Source organism: Pinus tabuliformis, chromosome 2_1, assembly GCF_031772625.1.
Source record: "Pinus tabuliformis cultivar Carrire ecotype Pingquan chromosome 2_1, CPIR1, whole genome shotgun sequence".
Taxonomy (NCBI): Eukaryota; Viridiplantae; Streptophyta; class Pinopsida; order Pinales; family Pinaceae; genus Pinus; species Pinus tabuliformis.
The window spans coordinates 289,559,192-289,577,465 of record NC_142299.1 but is presented as its reverse complement, the minus strand read 5'-3'; positions in this window follow the sequence as shown (position 1 = coordinate 289,577,465).

Genomic DNA, 18,274 nt, shown 5'->3' with positions numbered 1-18,274 from the left:
CCTTAGCTAAAAACCCCACTATTTGTATTATCATACAAGGTGGAAATATCTCAGAATTACACAAAGCTTTAGCTCTCACAGCTAGCCAGCTCTTAGTACAATCCTCCTAGATTCTCACAGGTAATCAAAGATTCTCACAAGCCTTCTCCTTTGACCTCCAAGCCTCCTATTTCCTTGCGTTGTTTCGCCTAGGTGATCCTACTGTTACCAAGTGTAACATTGATCTCACACCCTGTAAAACTGCGCAATCCTCAAGGAACCTTCTTCCTTCTGCATGCATGAGTTTCTTTTATAGGAGAAATCATGCAACTGATAGTACATTGTCCCTGTATTTAATCTTAACTGGTTCTTTCTCAGAATAGGCATGCGTGAGTTAATGATGAGAGAATCTTCAATTATCTAGAGTACACTAGTTGGATGCATGCATGCATTAACTAACTAAACTCACAATTAGTTCCTCAAATAGTTTGGAACTAATATAATTGGACATAACTCAGTTAACTGAGCTAACTAATTACAACTCATCCCTATCTCTTTAATTAAGGGATAATATCCTTAATTTATGGGATAACTCTTGCATGACTTCACAAAGACTTCTAACTTGAAGTTATCCAACTAATTAACTCAAGATGAATTAATTAATTATTTTTCAAGTAGCTGGTGAGACTAAATTTGAATTTGAATTCTCAATTTTAATTTAAGGACAAATTAAAATTGGAATATTCTGAATGCTATTTTTAGCATTTCTTGTTGCTATTCTCAACACTCAATATGAGTGACTTGCACACACACATTATCTAGATTATTGGGATTAAACTTTAAGATAGTATGCCTAAGGTAACTGTGTAAACCCCATATGTACTTCATCAATGTATCCTATGACTACAAATCTACACCTAACATCAGAGACCTTTTTCTGAATTCTTGGGTGTAATCTTGCACATTTTGACCTTTAAGCTGTCTAAAGTTCTACCAATTCATGATGGATTTCTATGTATAAGCTAGAGGGTAGAATTTTCTTTTAATTGCAGCAATAAAATCATTCCAAGAAATTGAGACCTTATCATGTTTTTAATCTCCTCTTGGGTCTTTGATTCCCACCATACTAGTGTTGCACCCTCCATTCTCAAGGAAGCTAACTGAATCTTTATGTCATCCTCTTGAAGGTTTTGAATCCTGCAATAGACCTCCAACTGACGAATCCAATTATCAAGCTTCTTTGCATTCACTTCACCATTATACATGAGCAACTCGAATTTAACATCAATTTTTAAAAAATGTGATTTACCAGTACCTTTCAAAGAATGATGATGAATATGAGTAATGGTTGTGTTAGTGGAAGAGTGTCAAGATGCTTATGAAGAAGAAGATGAAGAATATGGTGGAGAGGGTGGAGGTTTGTATCCATTCCCATTACCCCTTTTTCCATTACCTCCTCCTAAAGAGCCTTCTCCATTGGGAGGTTTGGTACTTTCTCCTTGCAACCTGCTATTCCTCTCTTCATAGAGGACCTTCACCATATTTGTCATATGAAAGAAAGCCTTTCTGAAGGGATTTTCATCTTTTGTCATGTTTGTAGGTTCTCCTTCACGGGACATGATCTCTGGAGTCTCGAATGCAACTTGAGGTTGAACTAGTGTTATAGATTGTGGCAATCTTGCTCTTCTTCCCCTTGACTCAACTTCAGGGCTTCCAACCAGCCCTCCTTCACCTCTTTTGAGTTTTAACCTTGTAAGCATGACATAAACTTGCAAATAATTAAATTCTTCTTTCACAAAGAAAACCTACCTCTCCGATACCAAATTGATATAACTTAGAATATTAGTTTGCAGTGCTAAGATCTTCCTCAGATTACAAAATGCTTTTATTATGCTTAAGGATTCATCAATTTTTGCAAGTGAAATGAAGAGTTTTTATGTTAATTTTATAAGAAATTTAACATAAACCAGAAACTGAACAACAGCATAAACATGTATAGAACATCATCAAAAACACATTACAACAAGCACATGATAAAGGAGTTCACCCCTCCTAGGCTACGTGTCCTTGGTCTAGCTTCCAATGGCTTTGGCCTCTCTATTATGCCCAAAAGTGTAAAACTTTGTGTTTACAATGCTCAAATGCTTCTGAAACCTACTACCATGAGTCCCGAATCCTAAAAATGGCTATCTAGCCTCTTTTTGCAACCAATTTGGTGGAAAACTGAAGAAGTTATGACTTCTCATAGTCTCCCACTATTCATTCCACAAATTGCTCCACATCCAATAGAAACCCACAATGCTGCTCCAAAAATCCTCTAACCGAGCGAGAATTTTGCCGAGTGCTGGGCCTTAATCTGTTGGCATCGATTGTCTTATCGCATATCGCAATCAACGGAGTTATGCGGCCTAATGCTCTATGAACCAAGTGGGCGATATGTGATTGTGATTCAACGGACTCAACGAAACTCTTAACTACAGACTCTAACCTTATCACATGCGGGATATCACAATCGCAGTTCGGCAGAGTATCAGCGGTCCATATATATGGGACTTATGTCTTGTTGCGATATGCAATTGTAATATCACATCACAACCCGGACCTTTCCAGGTCCGATTCTATAGTTCCATGTGATATGCAATGTGCGATCGCATCGCAACCCTGATCCCACCGAGGGCTGATTCTCTAACACCCCCCTTCACTGATATGCATTGTGATTCTTGCGTCGCACCCTAGCTTGCTTTGGGGCCGATTTGTAACATCAACCTGCTTCTGATATGCGATTTGCAAAATGCAGGGACCAATGGCGACCTACCACTTGGCACCTCCTCATTCGTTGAAGGGCCTTGCCACATCATCCAATCCTGCCATGTAAGCAAGTCAAACCTAAACTTTGACTTGCTCTAACTTCTTCATATGAGCTTGGATTTGAGTGTCGTTCGAATCGTTGGAATTAGAATGATGAGATATTAAATCTAAATATAAGTTTAACAAGATTCTAGCACTTTTATTTTTGAGCCTAATTTTGAGCACCTGATCACTTGTGCTTCCCCATCTCTTGATAATTCAATGTTTACTTTCTTTCCTAATTGTTAGGTCGAGTAGGCTTCACGTTTGGTTCAACCTGACTCCCCTAGGCCACTCGAGTGCTGAGCATGATGAAGGCCAATCTCACACAATGTCTATCACAATTACTGTAATCTATCCACAACACAACAATCGTATATAGGGAAACATTTTACAGGCTATGAAACCCTTATAATTATTCCTCTCTATGCTCTCGAACTGGCCCCTTTCTTTGTACAACTAGGATTTCTACATATTTATTTAACTGTGATCATCAGATAACCTCCTCCTTCATGATTTCCAACCTACTAAACATTAATTTCGACTCCCTCACACAAATTTCGTCACCACTCTTCATCGTTTGGCTTCCATGAATTTTCCATATTATCCTAAGAATTGACATCGATGGCATGCTTAATCTAATTCCTAGTACTATGTTGAAGTTCGTACCCTCAATTGCCATGAAATTCCACCTACTTGCTTCATCTCTAACTTTCTCTCACACATGTGCTCTCCTGTCATATGCAACCTTTGATAATGCATTTGGTACAATAATTGGATAGACGGACCATTTCCATATTCCATTAGATACATGGGTCATGCTGTGACATCCCCCTACCTATTGGTTAGGTGGTGAAGTGAAAGCCCTCCCCCCGGATCTTCTCTAGTCACCCCATTTGGGGGAGGAAATTCGCCCTTAACTAGTTTCCAACAAATGTTCTTGATAGGGGTCATTGGAAAACAATCTCAATCGGTAGCCAAAGGTGTAGCCATTTCCAAGCATCCAAAATTTTGTAGCAGATCAACAACCTTATTCCCTATTTATCTTATATGGATCAAGATAAGGGCTCATGAATTAGCGATGAGATTTCTTAACTATTCTAACATGGGTTCCAATATCCAACATCATGAGACCTTATGTATGTGGAATCCTACTTGTAGTCTATAGACCATATTTATAATTATCTAACAGTCCCTCTCTATATAAAGACTTTGGAATCCTTGATTCTAGGAGAATTCCAGACCATTCCTTAACCTTAAAAGGTATAATACATTTTTTTGTGTCAATGCCAATTGTACCCGAGAAAATGAACGAAGGCTTTTCAGTTTGGTCCCTTATAATGTCTTCGTAGTTAGTCGAGCCAAGATTACCCCAAGTTTCTCCATTGAAATTAATTTTAACAAATGGGGTTGAGGATGGGGACCAAAAAAATGGGTTTGGGACAACAAAAGGTGAGGGGGTTAAGATGGATAACTTCCCAGGGATATAGGGAAACCATTTCTATATTATAGTAGCTTTTGCTTCAATTTCCTTCCAGATTTGGGTTCACCATCTTAATGTAAGAATCATTTCCTTCATGTTTTTGACAAAGTTATTCCATATATTCTCCATTGATGATGCACACCCTTTGAATATCCTCCTCTTTCTTTCCTTTCATATGGCCCATAAGAGAAAATCATGGGAGACCCTCTAGATGAAATTTATAATGGAGTTATCAAACACATATAATAGTTTTATGAGGTCTCTCCTAGATCCAATCTGATTTTGACAAGATTTCCTTCATTCTCTGACAAATAACTCAACAGCATGAACATAGGCTAAGTAAGTGTTCCAGGGTTTTGTTTTTCTCCACACATAAAGGAAATTGGGAGGTACCCTAGAGATTCTATTTTTTAATGTTGTCCCATGTGAGAGGCTTGTTCAAGATTTAAAACAAAATAAATATTGAGACTTTGGGCCATAGGTGTTGTTTCCAAATTTTTATCTAGACATGATTCTACCTCTTGATCATGATGTTATGCTTCTAGGTGATAGTTTTCTTTAATTCAAAAGGTTCCTTTAGAACCACATATCCATATGAGTTTATGTTCTTGCATTGAGAATGGGATATACTAGAGTTGTAAATCCTTCTAGAAATTTCACCAAATTGCTTCAGTTGGTTTTTGGTTCTAATTTTTTGGACTCAACCATTTGTGCCATCCTTGGTACAACATATCCTTCGTGCAATAATCTACTACTTTTACTTTTCCTTGGGTAATAATTTGTGTTTTCATATATTCTAATTCCACTTGAATCACCATTTTTGGAAATTGTTTCCATGAGTCTTGCCAAAATAGATTTGTTCTCCCATTCTTAACTTCCCAAAAGCAGTGTTTTTGAGCCATCCCCACTCCCTTCTTAGCTAATATTGAGATCGATGATCCTATGGAAAATACACCCATTATGATTACTTGTTGTGGAGTTATTATAGGGCCATATTTTCATGTCCATATACTTTTCCATAGGTCCCTCCCTCCTTGAATACATCTCCACCAATTCTACACTCCCACCACCATGGCCATTATTGTAGGATCTTGCAATCCCAATCCTCACTTCATTTTTTTCCTACACATTTTATGCCATGCAACTAGGAGCCACTTTATTTCCATCCTTAAGCCACCCTATAGGAAATCTCTTTTAATTCTTTGCAATTCCTAGAGGATAGATATAGGAGTCGTCAACGCTGAACACATATAGATAACAAGCTCAAATTTAAGGAGTACTAGGCAACCTTCCATGTTCAAAGATCTTAAGGTCTATCATGTTAATTTCTTCTACATTATTGTTATAAAGTATTCCCATACATTTGAACAAAAAGATATATCTATTAGAGGGGTTCCAAGGTTCTTAGATGGAAGACTCCTAATCTAAGTTCCCAAGATTCTAGAAACATGCCTTTGCACATTCACAAAAGTATTAAAGAAGAAGGATTGGACATTTTTATTGCATTTCTTAGCCATTCCATTTAAAATGGTCTAATCATATCTAAATGCAATCCATTAATGAATATTTTTCATGGATTTCTTAGGCGTTACCTCCATCACCATAGCCAAATTTTCATGATATATATTTTAATGAACATGGAACTCCTATTGAGATTTTGAAACTCCATTATGATATCTTAGTTTAGATTCCTAATATTTGAGGTTGTTCTAGAGATTCCCTATATGTTCCAAATATTTACTTTATCATTTGCGATTCATATTTCCATGCATAAACAATGTAATGGTTCATTGAGTGCGAGATGCCAAATTTTGTTGCACTGAACATTTAACAACTAGTACCCAAAACATCAATGAATTAGAAGAAAGGATAATCTTTGCAAGACAACCATGTGTGCAAACATGATTATTGGGACTTACACAAAACACCATAATTCAAAAAATAATTTAACAATGTACTTTTCAATCAATTTTAACAATGTTTGTTCGAGAAATTAGCTCTTTTCATTGAATCCAATAAAAAGGACAAGATTGGAACTAATGAAATTAATTCAAAATTATCACATTTATCATTGATGAGGAATTATAACACTTTAAATATGTTAGAAGGTAATTTTTGACGATGCTGAACCTGCCAACATTAGGGGATCTCATCGGTATGAATTCCCAACTAGACCTCACACTATTTGGTGTAGGAGTCCCATCCAGTATGATGGTCTGGTTTCCATTATCTTAAAGATATGCCTTAGCTCTTGCTTGTCACCATGAGAGAGTGGTCTACTTTGTCTTCAAACAACAAGGTTCATGTGCCTGGTGAATGCGAGTGTTACTTGTGTCAAGGTTCTTTCACTGTAGAATTTCCCACTGTAGATCACTTGATAATGCAATATACTAAAGAAAAATACTTGATCTACTTCTACAAACAAACTTGCGGAAGCTTAATCAAATTTTAGCAAGATAAAATAGAGCACATATAACAGAGAATGAGCAATCAATCACACATGAAAATAGAAGAATACTCTAGGGAAAGCCTTAGCTAAAAAACCACGATCTCTATATTATCGTACAAGTGGAAATATGTCTGGATTACACAAAGATTTAGCTCACAAGCTATCCAACTCTCAGTACAATCCCTCTGCTGCTCATAGACAGTCAAAGGCTTATCACAAACCTTCTCCTCTGCCCTCCAAGCCTCCTATTTCCTTGCGCAGTTTCTCCTAGGGTCCAATGCTACCACCTGTGTAATTACCTCACACACTGCTCACCAACCTATGAAATAATTATGCAATCCTGAAGGAGATTAATTCATTCTGCATGGATGAGTTTCCTATATAGGAAAATTCCTCCAACTGATAGTACACTTTCCCTTCCTTTAATCTCAACTAGGTCTTTCTCTGAATTGACATGCATGAGTTATTTATGAGAGAATATTCAGTTATCTGGGGAACACTAGTTGCATGCATGCATGCATTAACTGACTGAACTCACAATTATTTCCTCCAACTGTTTGGAACTAATCTAACTGGACTTAACTTAGTTAACTGAGCTAACTAATTACAACTCATCCTGATCTCCTTAATTAAGGGATAACTTCCTCAATCAAAGGGATAAATGTTGCATGTCTTCACAAAGACTTCATGTTTGAATTTCTCCAACTAATTAACTCAAGATGAATTAATTAATTATTTTTCAAACAGCTGCTGAGATCAAATTTGAATTTGAATTCTCAATTTTAGTTCAGGGACTAACTAAAATTCGAATCTATCCCGAAATTCTATTTATAGCAATGCTATTTCTAGCACTTCCATTTTTCATTCCTTGTTTCTATGTCCAACATTGGTACCTGAAGTGCTATTTATAAAAATTCTATTTTTATCATTTCTTGTTGCTATTTCCAACATTCATATCAGAGAGAGGGAAGGAGTGAGTCTCAGGTCAGACGGGAGGAAGTCCCAACCCTGTCAGAGACACACAACATAATAGGACATGCACAACTTCCGAAAGAGTAATCCATGCAGATGCAGTAGTCACAACACACAAAGGAAGATAACATGTACAACACCCAGTGGGCAGTCCGTGCAAGTGCAATGGTCATTATAGAAGGTTTCGTAAAAGGTTTCGTCTAATGATCAAGAGGTAAACAACATGGGTAGGACAATGTTAATGACGTATACAACATATTTTCATAAATATATGTATTAGAATAGTTGAATAAGTTCAATTGTTTAACACATGTTAAAGCAACATGTATTACAAGTGTTCAAGATAAATCTTACAAGCATTTACAACACGTGTGAAAATGTGTTGACCTGTTAGCAGGCTCATGAAATAAGAAAAAAGTTCCAAGACATATCAGTACACCATTACATCACTAACCCTATAGATAGTGCATTGGAGCCACTGATTGCTCCTCAAAGAAATTATTACAGACTCTTAAGGCTATGTGGGAGGAGCCAAGGTGAAAATTCCTTTTCATATACAAATGGCGGGGTATTTATAGCCAAGGGTGAAACTGGCCCTTGTGATTGTTTGACTTCCCTCATGACTGTTCGACTCTCATGAATTTTTAGATTACATGACTTTTCATATTACGAGTGGGTCTCTTGGACTTACACTTTACATTACATTCACTGACAAGAGTATGGCCCACAGCAGTCATGTGGTTGACATGAATCATGACACGACCTAACATGAAAGTGTTGATATGTTCATGTTTTTGTTGGTGTGCATGTTGAGATGCAGTGTTGTTGAGTGATGGATGTCTTCTTGGTGTATCGCAACTTTGCCTTTGCATGGAAAGGTGTGTGGAGTCCTTGATGGTCATTGGGTTCTCTTAATGTTTCATGTGCACATTTCTCCTTTGTTTGTACTTTGGCATGCTTGACATGTTTGTCCATTTGTGAAAATATGTCCTTGCATGTTTCGTCATTCGTTTGTTCGCGAAACTGTCTTTTCACATGTTTCATCCATTCGTGAAATTTTCTCTTCGCATGTCTCATCTTGTTCATCCCATTCATTGTCGTGTCATGTTTTTTCATGTACCTACATCTGTAATCACTCATGATGGGATGACATCAAATCCATAAAACTCCTATTATACCATGATACATGATCGTTCACTTTTGGATGTAGGTGATTGGGAGAGAGGACAAGGCTGTGAAATTGCGCAAGGAAAGTTTTGAGTTGGGATGCGAGCTTTGGGCACTGCTCATGAAAATTGCACATAGGTTACTGGCATACTGAGATGGACAATTCAGATCATCAGTGACTGTCCACGGGATCTGCCTCTGCTGGAGGGAAGATTTGCACAATTTCTGGGGTGAAGCAGTGTGTGCAGTAGAGGGCCTTGGCAGCAAAAACCGCACAATTCCTGGAGGGAGTAGGTTGTGGGCTTTAGGGGGCTTGGCAACAAAAACTACACAATTCCAGGAAGGATCTAGCAGCAGGCTACAGGATGGCTTGGCAGCATAACCTGCGCAATTCCTCGAAGGAGCTGGCAGTGGGCTGCATGGTTTACTGGAGACAAAAACTATGCAACATCTAGGAGGCTGACCTACTAACCACCTCTACATAGTTTTTGAGCTGAGTGGGATGCTGGGTTGTTGAGGGGTTTTCTCATAAATCTGCTGAAGAAATGAACATGATATACCTTAAGAAATGAACAGCTTAATGTAGAAGAAATGAACATGATAAACCTTAAGATCTTTGAACATGGTAAGCTGACTAGTTGGAAAACCTATGTAATCCTTGAGGGGAGACATGGACAAACATGTGGTGTCTGTCTGACCTGTCTGTGCAGTTGTCTCAATCAGGGGAGCTAGCAAGGTCTCTAGCATCTATGGAATTTTGAGGGGAGTGAGTCCCATGGTGACTGCCCAGTCAAACTCTCTGGTTGACCAGTAGGAGAGTTGGATGATCATCTTGCAGGAAACAAAGATTGAAATGGCTCGTTGGACACTCCTACATTTTTTCGGGTGACAGTCGTTCAAGTTGATTTCAAGGTGGAGGTCTAGCTGTTAGAGGGTGATATGGTCGTTAGAACTTCAGCAAAATGAATAAGTGTGTGAGCGAGTGAATTTTTGCATACACGAACATTGTGAACACACACTCAAAATAACTTGACAATGAGACACCTCAAACCATCAGGACAACATATGCTCAACATGACTGACCAACGGTGTGAGAGACAAGTGCAACGCTTGTGATAGATCGTTAAATGGCCGCGATGATGCTTGCACGATAGTGCATACAACATTATGTGTGAGTAAGATAGATGTGATCATGGCGAACACAACTCAAACACAAACTTCAACATCACCAGAAAAACGTCGCAAGCATGACATATCAATCAACATGTGGAAGACAACAATAGGTTAAACAAGTGACAAGAAGAAAGACATTTAGAAGAAACACATGAGATAACTTTTTGCGTTCGCACACATGCATGTTACTGAGGATGGATGATATGACAATGACAAGAAGTCCTACAAACTCAACTAAGAGGCGTACTTCAGAAGATATTCTTTACTTACCATACTTACCCTCAATATGACCATGCATTTGGTGGAGTTCACATGTGGTCCTGATATTTTCCATTACTCGGTTCCTGTGTCCTTCTCCTGAACTCCTTGGAAGCGATATCATCATGTCACCTTTTCCTATAGTCACTGAGAGGCAGATCTACATGATTTCAACAGACATTGACTACTACTGGAATGCGGCTCTGGGAGGCTCGTCTGCATAGTTTTTGCATGCAAGACAAACAAGACAACTTGGACAACACTGTGCAGTTTTGAGGCTCAATGCACTGCTACAGCATAGGGGTCCTGGGAGGAGACCTCTATGCAATTTCTGAGTGCAGTGTAGTTGGACTGCTTTGTGAATTTCTGGGAAGAAATGCTGGCTGGGGCCTCTGCGGGCTACGGGGTTTCAGCAGGCAAGGGAGGTTGGTGTCTATGCACACTTCAGGGTTTCAATAGACGAGGGAGGAAGCCTGACCATTACAGAAACAAAGCACACAGTTCCAGGAAGCTAGATGAAGCTAGGTTGCTTGGGAAAATGGCTAAGTGCGAGATCAATGAAATGTATGCAAACATTGATAGGACTTGATTGCAATCGCACACAGACACTTAGTAACATAATGTAGAACATCCATAATACATAAGACATACTTTTCTTGATGTAACAACCTTTGTGAGGTGAGTGCATGAGGTGAGTGTGAAACATGTCTATGTGATGACAACCACTCATATGCATACAATTCCCTTGAAGCAAGACAACATTCCCTTGGTAAATATGAAAAATGCTACATAAATATGGGAACACGGAAAACTCTTAATATCAAGGAGGCGAGCTTTAAATCACGAGCTCGCCAACAAACAACCAAGGATAATCAATCGCAAGATTTGAGGTAGGTTCTGAATTTTGCATGCGAGCCAAAATTTTGGAGGGTGTTTATAGCCGTTACAAAACTTGGCGACACACTAGTAGAATTCCAGCACTTTGAATGGACCTTGTTTCGTGAAAAGTGAGTCTAACCCTTCTGGAAGTATTGTTCGATTCTTTGATCATCATGGTTTCTGCACTAGCTTGATTTAAAGATGTAGTCCCTACCATTCTCTTGATTGGTCAGCAAACATTCCAAGCTAGGTTAAACAAGTGACAAGAAGCAAGACATTTAGAAGAAACACATGAGATAACTTTTTGCGTTCGCACACATGCATGTTACTGAGGATGGATGATATGACAATGACAAGAAGTCCTACAAACTCAACTAAGAGGCGTACTTCAGAAGATATTCTTTACTTTCCATACTTACCCTCAATATGACCATGCATTTGGTGGAGTTTGCATGTGGTCCTGATATTTTCACTTACTCGGTTCCTGTGTCCTTCTCCTGAACTCCTTGGAAGCGATATCATCATGTCACCTTTTTCTATAGTCACTGAGAGGCAGATCTACATGATTTCAATGGACATTGACTACTGCTGGAATGGGGTTCCAGGAGGCTCGTCTGCATAGTTTTTGCATGCAAGACAAACAAGACAACTTGGAAAACACTGTGCAGTTTTGAGGCTCAATGCATTGCTATATCATAGGGGTCCTGGGAAGAGACCTCTATGCAATTTCTGACTGCAGTGTAGTTGGACTGCTCTGTGAATTTCTGGGGAGCAATGTTGGCTCGGGCCTCTGTGGGCTACAGGGTTTCAGCAGGCAAGGGAGGTTGGTGTCTATGCACACTTCAGGGTTTCAATAGACGAGGGAGGAAGCCTGATCATTACAGAAACAAAGCTCACAGTTTCGGGAAGCTAGATGAAGATAGGTTGCTTGGGAAAATGGCTAAGTGCGAGATTAGTGAAATGTATGCAAACATTGATAGGACTTGACTGCGATCGCACACAGACACTTAGTAACCCCAATGTAGACCATCCAGAATACATAAGACATACTTTTCTTGATGCAACAACCTTCGTGATGTGAGTGCATGAGGTGAGTGTGAAACATGTCTATGTGATGACAACCACTCATATGCATACAATTCCCTTGAAGAAAGACAACATTCCCTTGGTAAATATGACAAATGCTACATAAATATGGGAACACGGACAACTCTTAATATCAAGGAGGCGAGCTTTAAATCACGATCTCGCCAACAAACAACCAAGGATGATCAATCGCAAGATTCGAGGTAGGTTCTGAATTTTGCATGCGAGCCAAAATTTTGGAGGGTGTTTATAGCCGTTACAACACTTGGCGACACACTAGTAGAATTCCAGCACTTTGAATGGACCTTGTTTCGTGAAAAGCGAGTCTAACCCTTCTGGAAGTATTGTTCGATTCTTTGATCATCATGGTTTCCACACTAGCTTGATTGAAAGATGTAGTCCCTACCATTCTCTTGATTGGTCAGAAAACATTCCAAGCCATGTTAACCCAGTTGTTTCCATTATGAATGAGGGGTATATTGGTGCACAAGTAATATGACAGCTAGAGTTTAAGTTTCATCTCCAGTGTTGCTCTGTTGCCAACAAGCCTAGACAGTACCTTGGCGGAGTAACGCAGGAACACAAGCATCGCTCTGCTGCCAGTGAGCTTGGTCAATGCCCCGACAGAGATACTTGCATCACCTCTCTATGCAGGAATCCTTTCTCTTCTTTTTCCTTATTCATTTTTTCAAAATTTTCAAATTTTTATATTTTCATTTTTCATTTTTCATTTTTCATTTCTCAAAGAACTTTGCATAGGCACTTATTTATTTGAGAGGAGGAAGAGGGATCCCGACTTATTGAGAGAAGAAGAGGTTTTTCCTTCAAAGAAGTATGTTACATATACCTCTGACATACTTGTTAAGTTTTTACCCCTCACCTTACTCTACTTGACTAAGATAACAAGGGTTAACCCAAAACAACCGACTAGATTAGGTGGTACTAGTTAGAGTGCAAGTGTTTTGTTTTCACCAAGACTTACTCTGAACATAACATATTTTCCATCAAGGCATCATCGACTAAAGAAAACAAGTTCGTCATAAAGAAAGGACAGTAGATAACCAGATGTTGATAGTTGTACAAGTCCTCTTAGATTCACCTGGCTTGTCTCAAGAGCCAAACACGATTTCACAAGAGGCTAACCTATGGGTACAGACAAGCGAAGAAAGAAAAAAGAAAAAAGAAGAAGTAATGTGAAGGAAAACAAGTAAGAAAATAAAACAAGCAAGCAAACCAAAGCAAGTAAGCAAGCAAGAAAACATGCAAACTAGAAAGCAAAGCAAATCAAAGCAAGGAAGTAAACACTACTCCTACTCCTATGCTAAACAGTGCATGGGCCTACTTATGTGAAGTGACACTTCCAATGCTGCCACCGGTGCATTGGTTGATCCATGTTGGTGAAGGAATGGTTCACGAGAAATACAATCAAGAGAACCAACAAACATAAAAGATATAAAAATGAAGACCAACACATTCTGAGTTTAAACACGCCCACAGAGAAAAAATGAGTGTAAGTGCATGACATGCAATCCATGGACTTACCATGGTGTTGTCCGAGAATTCATATAGATGTTAGGAATACGCATACTTTTGACTATGACATGCAAGAAAATGAGAGAAACAAAGACAACTTACATCACACACGTCTGCTTGTTGATTAATATTCCTCCAATGCATGAGCGATGGGATTGTGTGGTTCAAGTGGAGGAAGCGAAATATGAGTGTTGGATTGATATTTAGCATATATAGATGAGTGATGAGGAGCCTCAGGTGTTTCGCAAATTTTCTGATCAGAAGTGGAACTAACCTTAGCACAGTGAGGGCTTGACATAAGCATCAGCTTAGGATGAAGTGCCTCAACAGCATGGGGAGTTTCCACTTCGTCAATAGATAAATCATCAGAGACCAATGTCTTAGACAAATTAACAACGAGTGAATCAACATTGTAATCAGGGGAAGAAGTATAGAGATCAAGACAACCATGATAAAAAAAATCCAGGATGTTTGTCGGAATCCTCATGATTTGATGAATCATAGAGAGGGGTATATGAGAAGCAATAATGTTCACCCTCTGCATTTTCGTAAAAAGAAGATGAAGGATCAAGTGGATTTTTAATGAATAATTTGTCCTCTCCGCTGTCAAATGATGTACTGACATTCGGTGTGTTTTGCGAATGATTGGAATTAGATGAATCTGTGGATAGATTAACACAAGGAAAATCAGAGATAACAGAATCACCAATGATGTCAGGAAAAAGAAGATGAGGTGCGGACAGAAGGAGGTCATCCTTCACCGCGGGTTCATGCTCACATTCCGAGTCATACTCATCATGAATATCAGCATAGGTTGTTTGTGCAACACCAACTCTGTCGATGGCTTGATCCTCGTTCACAACAGATGTAGAGTCCGGAACAGAAGAACACAAGACAATGCAATCTGGAGGATGAGTGGAACACGAAGACGGAGGTTGTGCTATCAAAGGAAAGTGACAACCCATGTATTTTTCAACCAAATCTGCATGAAAATTGAGAGAAGTGGTGTTGGCAGGATATGGCAGTTGAACAGATGTGTGTGCATGTTCTCCCACATCACTCTACGGTGGTGAAGCTGTTTGATGAGGGGATGGTAGACAATCACTTGTGACTGTGACTGTTTTCATCTGTATTTGCACAGCTCCATTACCGAAGTATGCTAAGCGGGGCTTCAACTTCAACTTCAACTTGGGATTGACTGATTTGTTAAGACAATATTCGAATCTGTCCCAAAGATATTGAAACTTCACTATATTTTCAGAGCTTGAAACTGCAATAGATGGAAGCGCTACCAAAAATCCATAAGTAATTCTTGCGGAGTCTTCATTGTTTTAACAGTTTTTTGTCAAGAGGTTTTGGATCAAAATGATGCAAAGTAGATTCAATGAGATCACAGAACTGGTCAAGTGAGTGCACGCTACTGGGAGGCAGGTTGTGGCACCATCGTTGTGGGGATTTGCGAAGTGTGCGTGAAAGCAAGAAATTGGCCTCTTCATTAGAGAAGTCATATGCATTATCAATAAATGCATAGAAGTCTTGTAAGTACTCGGGCTAGGCCACTTTGCCTTCACCATCATACGTGAATTCTGACAAGAGATCAAAAAACTCCCTCGTGATGTTGAGATGTTCGGAATAAGAGAAACATCGCAGAGGCATGAGTCTAACAGTATCCATGACAGGTATGTGACGATTCAAAATAGTATGTTAGGGCTCAGCTTGTCATCTAGCCCTCCCTCTAGTGCCAGAATTTTGATGGTGTTGGACCCACCAACATCAGGGGATCTTCTCTGTATGAATTCCCACCTAGACCTTAGACCATTTTGTGTAGGAGTCCCATTTGGTACGATGGCTTAGTTTCCATTATCTTAAAGATATGCCTTAGCTCTTGTTTGTCAGCATGAGAGAGTGGACTACTTTGTCTTCCAACAACGAGGTTCGCATGCCTGGTGCATGCGAGTGTTACTTGTGTCAAGGTTATTTCATAGCAGAGAGAGAGGGTGGGAGTGAGTCTTAGGTCGGATGGGAGGAAATCCCAACTCTCTCAAAGAGACACAACACAACAGGACATGCACATCTTTCAGACTAGTAATCCACATGGATGCGGCAATCAAAACACACAAAGGAAGATAGCACGTACAACACCCATGACAGTCCACATGAGTATGACGGTGATTATAGTAGGTTTCGTAAAAGGTTTTGTCTGATGATCAGGAGGTAGCCAACACGGGCAGGACAACCTTAACAACTTATACAACACATTTTCATAAATATATATATATTAGAATAACTTAATGGGTTCAATTGTTTAACACAAGTTAAAGCAACATGTATTACAAGTGTTCAAGATAAATCTTACAAACATTTAAAACACATGTGTGAAAATGTGTTGGCCTATTAGAAAGCTTTTGAATTAAGTGAAAGTTCCAAGACACATCGATACACCATTACATCACTAACCCCATAGGCAGGGCATTGGATCCACTACTCACTCCTCAAAGAAAAGATTACAGACTCTCAAGGCTATGTGGGAGGATCCAAGGTGAAAAGTCCTTTGCATGTAAAAATGAGGGGATATTTATAGCCAAGGGTGAAACTAGCCCTTGTGACTATTCAACGTCCCTCATGACCTTTTGACTCTCATGACTTTTCAGATTACATGACTCTTTAGATTACAAGTGGGTCTCTTGGAAATCCACTTTACATTACATTCGTTGACAACAATATGGCCCACAGTAGTGATGTAGCCGACATGACTCATGACATGAACTGACATGACAGTGTTGGTATGTCCATGTCGTTGTTCGTGTGCATGTCAAGTTGCAGTTCTTTTGAGTGATGGATGTCTTCTTAGTGTATCATAGCTTCGCCTTCGCATGGCAAGGTGTGTGGAGTCCTCGATGGTCATTGGGTTTTATTGATGTTGCATATGCACATTTCTCCTTTGTTTGTACTTTGGCACGCTTGAAATGTTTGTCCGTTCACAAAAATATGTCCTCACATGTTTCGTCTTTCATCCGTTTGCGAAAATGTCTCTTAGCATGTTTCGTCTGTTTGCAAAACTGTATCTTGGCATGTTTCATCCATTCGTGAAACTGTCTCTTCGCATGTCTCGTATTGTTCATCCCATTTTTCTTCGCATCATGTTTTTTCATGTACTTGTATCTGCAATCACTCATGTCAGGACGACATCAAATCCATAAACCTCCTAGTCTACCATGATGCATGATTGTTCGCTTTTGGATGTAGGTGATTGGGAGAGAGGAAAAAGCTGTGAAACAATGTGAGGCAAGTTTTGAGTTGGGATGTGATCTCTAGGCACTACTCGTAAAAATTGCACAGAGGTCACTTGGAGAATGAGATGGAAAATCCGGATCAGCAGTGACTGTCTATGGGATCTGGGTTGGCTAGAGGGAAGATCTGTACAATTTATGGGGTGAGGCAACTTGTGCAGCAAAGGGCCTTGGCAACAAAAGCTGTGCAATTCCTGGAGGGAGCAAGTTGCGGGCTTCAGGAGGCTTGGCAGAAAAAACTGCGCAATTCCTAGAGGGAGCTCGCAGCGCGCTATGAGATCATGGCTTGGTAGCAAAAACTGCACATTTCCTAGAGGGATTTGGCAGTGGGCTACGGAGTTTGCTGGAGACAAAAACTGTGCAATTGCTAGGAGGTTGATCTGTTGACCACATCTGCGTAGTTTCTTAGCTGAGCGGGATGCTAGGCTACTAAGGGGCTTGCTCAGAAGCATGCGCAGTTTTACGCGTGAGTAGCCGATCGGCTTACTAGTGACTAGCTGGAAAACTTGCACAATCCTGGAGGGGAGACATGGACGGAAATTTGGTGTTTTTCGAACTTGTCTGCATAGTTTTCTCAGTCAACAGAGCAGGAAAGGTCTACAACTTCTGTGCAATTTTTTAGGGGAGTGAGTCCAGGGGTGACTGTTTAGTCAAACTCTCCAGTTGACTAGTAGGAGAGTTGGATGATCATCTTGAAGTTAGTGCAGATTGAAATGGGTTGTTGGACACTTATACGCTATTCTGGGTGACAGTCGGTTGAGTCTATTGCAATGTGGAGGTCTGACTATTAGAGGGTGATCCAGTCGTCAGAACTTCAAAAACATGACTAAGTGTGTTAGCAAGTGAATTTTTGCATACGCGAACATTGTGAGTACACATTCAACATAACTTGACGACAAGACATGTCAAACCATCAAGGCAACATATGCTCAACATGACTGATTGATGGTGCGAGCGACAAGCGTGGTGCTTGTGATAGATCATTGAACGACCACGATGACACTTGCGCGATAGTGCATACAACATTATGTGTTAGTGTGATAGATGTGTTCATGGCGAACAAAACTCAAACACAACTTTCAACTTCACCAGAACGACGTTGCAAGCATGACATATCAATCAATATGTGGAAGACAATAGTTGGTTAAACAAGTGAGA